Genomic DNA, 12,112 nt, shown 5'->3' with positions numbered 1-12,112 from the left:
GAGTGTCACGGATCATCACATTCATCAAGTTGAAGAACAAGTGATATCTTGGACAAAGAACAAGCGGAATTGAATAGAAGAACAATAGTAATTGCATTAATACTCGAGGTACAGCAGAGCTCCACACCTTAATCTATGGTGTGTAGAAACTCCACCGTTGAAAATACATAAGAACAAGGTCTAGGCATGGCCGTGAGGCCAGCCTCCCAATGATCTAAGATAGCATAAAACTCAAAGATAGCTACCAAGATGTCAAATACAATAGTAAAAGGTCCTACTTATAGAAAACTAGTAGCCTAAGGTGTACAAAGATGAGTAAATGACATAAAAATCCACTTCCGGGCCCACTTGGTGTGTGCTTGGGCTGAGCAAATGAAGCATTTTCGTGTAGAGACTCCTCTTGGAGTTAAACGCCAGCTTTTATGCCAGTTTGGGCGTTTAACTCCCATTTAGGTGCCAGTTCTGGCGTTTAACGCTGGAATTTCTTGAGGTAATTTTGAACGTCGGTTTGGGCCATCAAATCTTGGGCAAAGTATGGACTATCATATATTGCTGGAAAGCCCAGGATGTCTACTTTCCAATGCCGTTGAGAGCGCGTCAATTGGGCTTTTGTAGCTCCAGAAAATCCACTTCGAGTGTAGGGAGGTCAGAATCCAACAGCATCTGCAGTCCTTTTGAGTCTCTGGATCGGATTTTTGCTCAGATCCCTCAATTTCAGCCAGAAAATACCTGAAATCACAGAAAAACACACAAACTCATAGTAAAGTCCAGAAAAGTGAATTTTAACTAAAAACTAATAAAAATATACTAAAAACTAACTAGATCATACTAAAAACATACTAAAAACAATGCCAAAAAGCGTACAAATTATCCGCTCATCACAACACCAAACTTAAATTGTTGCTTGTCCCCAAGCAACTGAAGATCAAATAAGATAAAAAGAAGAGAATATGCAATGAACTCCAAAAACATCTATGAAGATCAGTATTAATTAGATGAGCGGGGCTTTTAGCTTTTTGCCTCTGAACAGTTTTGGCATCTCACTTTATCCTTTGGAATTCAGAATGATTGGCCTCTTTAGGAACTCAGAATCCAGATAGTGTTATTGATTCTCCTAGTTAAGTATGATGATTCTTGAACACAGCTACTTATTGAGTCTTGGCTGTGGCCCAAAGCACTCTGTCTTCCAGTATTACCACCGGATACATACATGCCACAGACACATAATTGGGTGAACCTTTTCAGATTGTGACTCAGCTTTGCTAGAGTCCCCAATTAGAGGTGTCCAGGGTTCTTAAGCACACTCTTATTGCCTTGGATCACAACTTTATTTCTTTCTTTTTCTTTCTTTTTCTCTCTTTTTTTTTTCTTTTTGGTTTTTTTTTTTCGCTTGCTTTCTTCTTCTTTTTCTGTATTCACTGCTTTTTCTTGCTTCAAGAATCATTTTTATGATTTTTCAGATCCTCAGTAACATGTCTCCTTTTTCATCATTCTTTCAAGAGCCAACATTCATAAACCACAAATTCAAAAGACATATGCACTGTTCAAGCATACATTCAGAGAACAAAAGTGTTGCCACCACATCAAGATAATTAAACTGTTATAAAATTCAAAATTCATGCAATTCTTTTCTTTTTCAATTAAGAACAGTTCTTAAGAAAGGTGATGGATTCATAGGATATTCATACTTTTAAGGCATAGACACTAAGACTCTAATGATCATAAGACACAAACATGGATAACATAAGCATGAAAATTTCGAAAAACAAGGAAATAAAGAACAAGGAGATTAAAGAACGGGTCCACCTTAGTGATGGCGGCTTGTTCTTCCTCTTGAAGGTTTTATGGAGTGCTTGAGCTCCTCAATGTCTCTTCCTTGTCTTTGTTGCTCCTCTCTCATGATTCTTTGATCTTCTCTAATTTCATGGAGGAGAATGGAGTGCTCTTGATGCTCCACCCTTAGTCGTCCCATGTTGGAACTCAATTCTCCTAGGGAGGTGTTTAGTTGCTCCCAATAGCCTTGTGGAGGAAAGTGCATCCCTTGAGGTATCTCAGGGATCTCATGATGAGAGGGGTCTCTTGTGTGCTCCATCCTTTTCTTGGTGATGGGCTTGTCCTCATCAATGGGGGTGTCTCCTTCTATGTCAACTCCAACTGAATAACAGAGGTGACAAATGAGATGAGGGAAGGCTAACCTTGCCAAGGTGGAAGACTTGTCCGCCACTTTATAGAGTTCTTGGGCTATAACCTCATGAACTTCCACTTCTTCTCCAATCATGATGCTATGAATCATGATGGCTCGGTCTAGAGTAACTTCGGACCGGTTGCTAGTGGGAATGATTGAGTGTTGAATAAACTCCAACCACCCTCTAGCCATGGGCTTGAGGTCATGCCTTCTCAATTGAACCGGCTTCCTTCTTGAATCTCTCTTCCATTGTGCGCCCTCTTCACATATGACTGTGAGGACTTGGTCCAACCTTTGATCAAAGTTGACCCTTCTAGTGTAAGGATGTTCATCTCCTTGCATCATGGGCAAGTTGAATGCCAACCTTACACTTTCCGGACTAAAATCCAAGTATTTCCCCCGAACCATAGTAAGATAATTCTTTGGATCCGGGTTCACACTTTGATCATGGTTCTTGGTGATCCATGCATTGGCATAGAACTCTTGAACCATCAAGATTCCGACTTGTTGAATGGGGTTGGTAAGCACTTCCCAACCTCTTCTTCGGATCTCATGGCGGATCTCCGGATATTCACCCTTTTTGAGTGAAAAGGGGACCTCGGGAATCACCTTCTTCAAGGCCACAACTTCATAGAAGTGGTCTTGATGCACCCTTGAGATGAATCTATCCATCTCCCATGACTCGGAGGTGGAAGCTTTTGCCTTCCCTTTCCTCTTTCTAGAGGTTTCTCCGGCCTTGGATGCCATAAATGGTTATGGAAAAACGAAAAAGCAACGCTTTTACCACACCAAACTTAAAAGGTTTGCTCGTCCTCGAGCAAAAGAAGAAAGAAGAGAGTAGAAGAAGAAGAAATGAGGAAGAAGGAGATGGCTTATGTATTCGGCCAAGGAGGGGGGAAGCGGTGTTTAGGTTGTGTGAAAATGAAGGAGTGAAGAAGGGTATTTATAGGAGAGAGGGGATATGGGGTTCGGCCATGATGGGTGGGTTTGGGAGGGAAAGTGGTTTGAATTTGAGGGGTGAGGTTGGTGGGGTTTTATGAAGGATGGATGTGAGTGGTGAAGAGAAAGATGGGATTTGATAGGTGAAAGGGTTTTGGGGAAGAGGTAATGAGGTGATTGGTAAATGGGGGAAGAAGAGAGAGAGTGGTGGTGGGGTAGGTGGGGATCCTGTGGGGTCCACAGATCCTGTGGTGTCAAGGAAAAGTCATCCCTGCACCAAATGTTGCTCAAAATCACGTTTTGAGCTATTTCTGGCGTTAAACGCCGGGCTGGTGCCCATTCCTGGCGTTTAACGCCAGGTTCTTGCCCTTTTCTGGCTTTTAACGCCAGTCTGGTGCCACTTTCTGGCGTTAAACGCCCAGAATGGTGCCAGACTGGGCGTTAAACGCCCAACTGCTAGCTTCACTGGCGTTTAAACGCCAGTGAATTCTTCCTCCAGGGTGTGCTGTTTTTCTTCCTGTTTTTCATTCTATTTTTGCTTTTTCAATGGATTTTGTGACTTCTTATGATCATCAACCTACAAAAAACATAAAATAACAAAGAGAAATATATAAAATATAATCATTGGGTTGCCTCCCAACAAGCGCTTCTTTAATGTCAGTAGCTTGACAGAGGGCTCTCATGGAGCCTCACAGATACTCAGAGCAATGTTGGAACCTCCCAACACTAAACTTAGAGTTTGAATGTGGGGGTTCAACACCAAACTTAGAGTTTGGTTGTGGCCTCCCAACACCAAACTTAGAGTTTGACTGTGGGGGCTCTGTTTGACTCTGATTTGAGAGAAGCTCTTCATGCTTCTTCTCCATGGTGACAGAGGGATATCCTTGAGCCTTAAACACATAGGATTTTTCATTCACTTGAATGATTAGTTCACCTCCATCAACATCAATCACAGCCTTTGCTGTGGCTAGGAAGGGTCTGCCAAGGATGATAGATTCATCCATGCATTTCCCAGTCTCTAGGACTATGAAATCAGTAGGGATGTAATGGTCTTCAACTTTTACCAAAACATTCTCTACAAGTCCATGAGCTTGTTTTCTTGAGTTGTCTGCCATCTCTAGTGAGATTCTTGCAGCTTGCACCTCAAAGATCCCTAGCTTCTCCATTATAGAGAGAGGCATGAGGTTTACACTTGACCCTAAGTCACACAGAGCCTTCTTGAAGGTCATGGTGCCTATGGTACAAGGTATGGAAAATTTCCCAGGATCTTGTCTCTTTTGAGGTAATTTCTGCCTAGACAAGTCATCCAGCTCTTTGGTGAGCAAAGGAGGTTCATCCTCCCAAGTCTCATTTCCAAATAACTTGTCATTTAGCTTCATGATTGCTCCAAGGTATTTAGCAACTTGCTCTTCAGTGACATACTCATCCTCTTCAGAGGAGGAATACTCATCAGAGCTCATGAATGGCAGAAGTAGGTCCAATGGAATCTCTATGGTCTCATTTGGAGCCTCAGATTCCCATGGTTCCTCATTAGGGAACTCATTGGAGGCTAGTGCACGCCCATTGAGGCCTTCCTCAGTGGTGTCCACTTCCTCTCTTTCCTCTCCATATTCGGCCATGGTTATGGCTTTGCACTCTCCTTTTGGATTTTCTTCTGTATTACTTGGGAGAGTTTTAGGAGGGAGTTCAGTAACTTTCTTGCTCAGCTGTCCCACTTGTGCCTCCAAATTCTTAATGGAGGACCTTGTTTCAGTCATGAAACTTTGAGTGGTTTTGATTAGATCAAAGACCATGGTTGCTAAGTCAGATTGGTTCTGCTTAGAATTCTCTGTCTGTTGCTGAGAAGATGATGGAAAAGGCTTGCCATTGCTAAACCTGTTTCTTCCACCATTGTTGTTGTTGAAACCTTGTTGAGATTTCTCTTGATTCTTCCATGAGAAATTTGGGTGATTTCTCCATGAAGAATTATAGGTGTTTCCATAGGGTTCTCCTAGGTAATTCACCTCTTCCATTGAAGGGTTCTCAGGATCATAAGCTTCTTCTTCAGATGAAGCATCCTTAGTACTGCTTGGTGCATTTTGCAATCCAGACAGACTTTGAGAAATCAAATTGACTTGTTGAGTCAATATCTTATTCTGAGCCAATATGGCATTCAGAGTGTCAATCTCAAGAACTCCTTTCTTCTGACTAGTCCCATTGTTCACAGGATTCCTTTCAGAAGTGTACATGAATTGGTTATTTGCAACCATTTCAATTAGCTCTTGAGCCTCTGTAGGCGTCTTCTTCAGATGAAGAGATCCTCCAGCAGAGCTATCCAAAGACATCTTGGATAGTTCGGAGAGACCATCATAGAAAATACCTATGATGCTCCATTCAGAAAGCATGTCTCAGGGACATTTTCTGATTAATTGTTTGTATCTTTCCCAAGCTTCATAGAGGGATTCTCCATCCTTCTGTCTGAAGGTTTGGACTTCCACTCTAAGCTTACTCCATTTTTGAGGTGGAGAGAACTTTGCCAAGAAGGCATTGACTAGCTTTTCCCAAGAGTCCAGGCTTTCTTTAGGTTGTGAGTCCAACCATATTCTAGCTCTGTCTCTTACAGCAAAAGGGAATAGCATCAGTTTGTAGACCTCAGGGTCAACCCCATTAGTCTTGACTGTGTCACAGATTTGCAAGAATTCAGCTAAAAACTGATGAGGATCTTCCATTGGAAGTCCATGGAATTTGCAATTCTGTTGCATTAGAGAAACTAATTGAGGCTTAAGCTCAAAGTTGTTTGCTCCAATGGCAGGGATAGAGATGCTTCTCCCATAGAAATTGGGAGTAGGTGCAGTAAAGTCACCCAGCACCTTCCTTGCATTGTTGGCATTGTTGTTGTTTTCGGCTGCCATGTCTTCTTCTCTGAAGAATTCGGTCAGGTCCTCTACAGAGAGTTGTGCTTTAGCTTCTCTTAGCTTTCGCTTCAAGGTCCTTTCAGGTTCAGGGTCAGCTTCAACAAGAATGCCTTTATCTTTGTTCCTGCTCATATGAAGGAGAAGAGAACAAAAAAAATATGGAATCCTCTATGTCACAGTATAGAGATTCCTTGGGGTGTCAGAGGAAAAGAAAAATAGAAGAAAGAAGGTAGAAGAATTCGAACTTGATTAGATAGAGTTCGAATTGTGCATTAAGAAGGAGTAGCACTCCATAAATAAAAGGATGTGGGAAGGAGGGAAGTAATTTTCGAAAATTAAGTGAAAGATTTTGAAAACATTTTGAAAAACACTAATTGATTTTCGAAAATAAGAGTGGGAAAGAAATCAAGTGATTTTTGAAAAAGATTTTGAAATTAAAAGTTAAAAAGATTTGATTGAAAACTTATGTTTGAAAAAGATGTGATTAAAAAGATATGATTGAAAAGATTTGATTTGAAAACAAAATTTTTTTTTTTAAAAGATATGTTTTGAAAACAATTTTAAAAAGATTTGATTTTTAAAAGTTAATGACTTGCCTAACAAGAAAAGATATGATTCAAACATTATACCTTTCTCAACAGAAAAGGCAACAAACTTGAGATGTTCAATCAAATCATTAATTGTTAGTAAGTATCTTTGAAAAAGGAAAGAAGTTGATTTTGAAAACATTTGATTGAAAAGATATGATTTGAGAAAGATTTGATTTTGAAAAACTTTGAAAACTTGAAAAAAAAATTGATTTGAAAAACAAAATCTTCCCCCTTGTGCCATCCTGGCGTTAAACGCCCAGAATGGTATCCATTCTGGTGTTTAACGCCCAAAATGCTACCTCTTTGGGCGTTAAACGCCCAACCAGGTACCCTGGCTGGCGTTTAAACGCCAGTCTGTCCTTCTTCACTGGGCGTTTTGAACGCCCAGCTTTTTCTGTGTAATTCCTCTGCAGTATGTTCTGAATCTTCAATTCTTTGTATTATTGACTTGAAAAGACACAAATTAAAAATATTTTTGGATTTTTAATAATAAGGAATAACCAAAATGCAACTAGAATCAAATAACAATGCATGCAAGACACCAAACTTAGCAGTTTGTATACTACTGACACTATATGAAACACATAAACACTCAAGTCAAAAGAATTCAAAGTTCAAAGTAAGAAACCATCAAGAATTACTTGAAGATCCTTAAGACACATGAATGAATGTATGCAATTGACACCAAACTTAAGATGAGACACTAGACTCAAGCAAGAAACATCAAATATTTTTGGTTTTTATGATTTTGTAAATTTTTTTTTTGTGCTTTTTTTTCGAAAATTATATGAGAATAGAAAATAAAGGTTTCAGAATTCTCAATTTGAATTTCCAGAAATCATTGCAATGCTAGTCTAAGACTCCGGTCCAGGAATTAGACATGGCTTCACAGCCAGCCAAGCTTTCAAAGAAAGCTTCGGTCCAAAACACTAGACATGGCCAATGGCCAGCCAAGCCTTTAGCAGATCATTGCTCCAATAGCAAGATTGATAGAAATCAACAAGCTATTGTGATGATCAGTTGAAACCTCGGTCCAATGAAATTAGACATGGCTTCTCAGCCAGCCAGATTTCAACAGATCATCATGAAACACTAGAATTCATTCTCAAGAACTTTAAAAAAAAAATACCTAATCTAAGCAACAAGATGAACCGTCAGTTGTCCATACACAAACAATCCCCGGCAACGGCGCCAAAAACTTGGTGCACGAAATTGTGATCAATACTTTTCACAGCTCAAATAATCCCTAGTAATGGCTCCAAAGACTTGGTGCTCACTACCATGGCATAAACACAACTTCGCACAACTAACCAGCAAGTGCACTGGGTCGTCCAAGTAATACCTTACGTGAGTAAGGGTCGATCCCACGGAGATTGTTGGTATGAAGCAAGCTATGGTCACCTTGTAGATCTTAGTCAGGCAGACTCAATTGGGTATAGATGATGAATGAATAAAACATAAAAGATAAAGATAGAGATACTCATGTATATCATTGGTGAGAGCTTCAGATAAGCGTATGAAGATGCCTTCCCTTCCGTCTCTCTGCTTTCTTACTGTCTTCATCCAATCCTTCTTACTCCTTTCCATGGCAAGCTTATGCAAGGGTTTCACCGTTGTCAGTGGCTACCTCCCATCCTCTCATTGGAAATGTTCAACGCACCCTGTCACGGCACGGCTATCCATCTGTCGGTTCTCAATCAGGCCGGAATAGAATCCAGTGATTCTTTTGCGTCTGTCACTAACGCCCCGCCCTCAGGAGTTTGAAGCACGTCACAGTCATTCAATCATTGAATCCTACTCAGAATACCACAGACAAGGTTAGACCTTCCAGATTCTCTTGAATGCCGCCATCAGTTCTCGCCTATACCACGAAGACTCTGATCTCACGGAATGGCTGGCTCGTTTGTCAGGCGAGCACTCGGTTGTCAGGCACCATGCATCGTGTATCAAGAATCCAAGAGATATTCACTAAGCCTCGTATGCTTGTAGAACAAGAGTGGTTGTCAGTCACCTTGTTCATGAGTGAGAATGATGATGAGTGTCACGGATCATCACATTCATCAAGTTGAAGAACAAGTGATATCTTGGACAAAGAACAAGCGGAATTGAATAGAAGAACAATAGTAATTGCATTAATACTCGAGGTACAGCAGAGCTCCACACCTTAATCTATGGTGTGTAGAAACTCCACCGTTGAAAATACATAAGAACAAGGTCTAGGCATGGCCGTGAGGCCAGCCTCCCAATGATCTAAGATAGCATAAAACTCAAAGATAGCTACCAAGATGTCAAATACAATAGTAAAAGGTCCTACTTATAGAAAACTAGTAGCCTAAGGTGTACAAAGATGAGTAAATGACATAAAAATCCACTTCCGGGCCCACTTGGTGTGTGCTTGGGCTGAGCAAATGAAGCATTTTCGTGTAGAGACTCCTCTTGGAGTTAAACGCCAGCTTTTATGCCAGTTTGGGCGTTTAACTCCCATTTAGGTGCCAGTTCCGGCGTTTAACGCTGGAATTTCTTGAGGTGACTTTGAACGCCGGTTTAGGCCATCAAATCTTGGGCAAAGTATGGACTATCATATATTGCTGGAAAGCCCAGGATGTCTACTTTCCAATGCCGTTGAGAGCGCGTCAATTGGGCTTCTGTAGCTCCAGAAAATTCACTTCGAGTGCAGGGAGGTCAGAATCCAACAGCATCTGCAGTCCTTTTGAGTCTCTGGATCGGATTTTTGCTCAGATCCCTCAATTTCAGCCAGAAAATACCTGAAATCATAGAAAAACACACAAACTCATAGTAAAGTCCAGAAAAGTGAATTTTAACTAAAAACTAATAAAAATATACTAAAAACTAACTAGATCATACTAAAAACATACTAAAAACAATGCCAAAAAGCGTACAAATTATCCGCTCATCAGGGGGTACCTGCAAGGGACTCCGATGCTTAAGTTAGCAAGGTATTAAATAGGTACTGAGTAGAATCAGAGTATAAGTTATACCTGGGTGCTCCAGTGTATTTATAATGGTGAGATGTGGCCTCCTGCGGATAAGATAAGTTAGTTATCTTATCTTATCTTTATCTTATCTTTAAGTGAGGTCATTGGTGGACGAAATTGTGATCACTATCTTTTGAGCTTTAGTATGGAATTATTATTATGGCACTGCCATGTTCTAATTATTTTGAGATGAAGGCTTCTAAGGGGCAGCACCTGTGTGAGGTTTTCTTTATTGGAATTCACAACTCCGTTCAACTAACCAGCAAGTGTACTGGGTCGTCCAAGTAATAACCTTACGTGAGTAAGGGTCGAATCCACAGAGATTGTTGGTATGAAGCAAGCTATGGTCACCTTGCAAATCTCAGTCAGGAGGATTAAAATAGTTTTTATTGGAATGGATAATGAATAAAAAGGAGTTACTAAAAAGGGATAGAAATACTTATGCAGATTCATTGGTAGGAATTTCAGATAAGCGGAATGGAGATACTGTAGAGCTCTTGGACGCCTGCTCTCCTACTGCTTCTACTCAATCCTTCTTACTCCTTTCCATGGCAAGCTTTGTATAGGGGTTCACCATCAACTGTGGCTACTTTCTTCCTCACGGGGAAATAACCTGTGCGGCTGTCACTCGCACAGCTAACCAGTCTGGAGGCATCACCCATGGTTGATAGCTACATCCCATCCTCGCAGTGAAAGCTACGCACGCACTCTGTCACAGCACGGCCAATCACCGGTTGGTTCCCGCTCCTACTGGAATAGAATCCCTCTTTTGCGTTTGTCACTAACGCCCAGCAGGTTAAAGTTTGAAGCACGTCACAGTCATTTATGAACGGAATCCTACTCGGAATACCACAGACAAGGTGAGACTTTCCGGATTCCCAGGATCCTACTCGGAACACCACAGACAAGGTTGGACTTTCCGGATCCAGATAAATGCCGCCATCCATCTAGCTTATACCACGAAGATTCTGTTGGGGAATCTAAGAGATACACATTCAAGCTTCTTTGCATGTAGAACGGAAGTGGTTGTCAATCACGCGCGTTCATAAGTGAGAATAATAATGAGGGTTATTAACTCATCACATTCATCATGTTCTTGAGTGCGAATGAATATCTTGGAATAAGAATAAAAGAGGAATTGAATAAAAGAAAATAGAACTTCATTAATCTCTGAGGTACAGCAGAGCTCCACACCCTTAATCTATGGTGTGCAGAAACTCCACCGTTAAAAATACATAAGTGAAAGAGGTCCAGGCATGGCCGAATGGCCAGCCTCCTAAAACGTGATCACTAGATCAAATTACAATCCAGGATGTCTAATACAATAGATAGATGTCCTATATATACTAGACTAGCTACTAGGGTTTACATGAGTAAGTAATTGATGCATAAATCCACTTCCGGGGCCCACTTGGTGTGTGCTTGGGCTGAGCTTGATCAATCCACGTGTAGAGGCTTCTCTTGAAGTTGAATTTCGAGTTATGATGTGCTTTGGGCGTTCAACTCCGGATAATGACGTTTTTCCGGCGTTTAACTCCGGAAAGGAGCGTGTACTTGGCGTTCAACGCCAATTTGCGTCGTCATTCTTCGAATAAAGTATGGACTATTATATATTGCTGGAAAGCCCTGGATGTCTACTTTCCAACGCCGTTAAGAGCGCGCCATTTGGAGTTCTGTAGCTCCAGAAAATCCATTTCGAGTGCAGGGAGGCCAGAATCCAACAGCATCAGCAGTCCTTTTGTCAGCCTTTTTCAGAGTTTTGCTCAAATCTCTCAATTTCAGTCAGAATTTACCTGAAATCACAGAAAAACACACAAACTCATAGTAAAGTCCAGAAATGTGAATTTAACATAAAAACTAATGAAAACATCCCTAAAAGTAGCTCAAATTGACTAAAAACTATATAAAAACAATGCCAAAAAGCGTATAAATTATCCGCTCATCACAACACCAAACTTAAATTGTTGCTTGTCCCCAAGCAACTGAAAATCAAATAGGATAAAAAGAAGAGAATATACTATAAAGTCCAAAATATCAATGAATATTAATTTAATTACATGAGCGGGACTTGTAGCTTTTTTGCTTCTGAACAGTTTTGGCATCTCACTTTTTCCTTTGAAGTTCAGAGTGATTGGCATCTCTAGGAACTTAGAATTTCGGATAGTGTTATTGACTTTCCTAGTTAAGCATGTTGATTCTTGAACACAGCTACTTATGAGTCTTGGCTGTGGCTCTAAGCACTTTGTTTTCCAGTATTACCACCGGATACATAAATGCCACAGACACATAACTGGGTGAACCTTTTCAGATTGTGACTCAGCTTTGCTAGAGTCCCCAGTTAGTGGTGTCCAGAGCTCTTAAGCACACTTTTTTGCCTTGGATCACGACTTTAACCATTCAGTCTCAAGCTTTTCACTTGGACCTTCATGACACAAGCACATGGTTAGGGACAGCTTGATTTAGCCGCTTAGGCCTGGATTTAATTTCCTTGGGCCCTCCTATCCATTG

General features: G+C 40.8%; 1 non-coding gene across 1 annotated transcript; it reads left to right on the top strand.

The window, feature by feature from the left end:
• Positions 1-5,502: 5,502 nt before the first annotated feature.
• Positions 5,503-5,610, top strand: LOC130953301 (small nucleolar RNA R71). Its single transcript, XR_009075471.1, has one exon. It is a non-coding gene; the product is annotated as a small nucleolar RNA R71 (small nucleolar RNA).
• Positions 5,611-12,112: the final 6,502 nt, after the last annotated feature.

Source organism: Arachis stenosperma, chromosome 9 (genome assembly GCF_014773155.1).
Source record: "Arachis stenosperma cultivar V10309 chromosome 9, arast.V10309.gnm1.PFL2, whole genome shotgun sequence".
NCBI classification, from domain to species: domain Eukaryota; kingdom Viridiplantae; phylum Streptophyta; class Magnoliopsida; order Fabales; family Fabaceae; genus Arachis; species Arachis stenosperma.
Note: the sequence above shows the minus strand (reverse complement) of the source record. Positions and strands in the feature narration are given on the sequence as shown.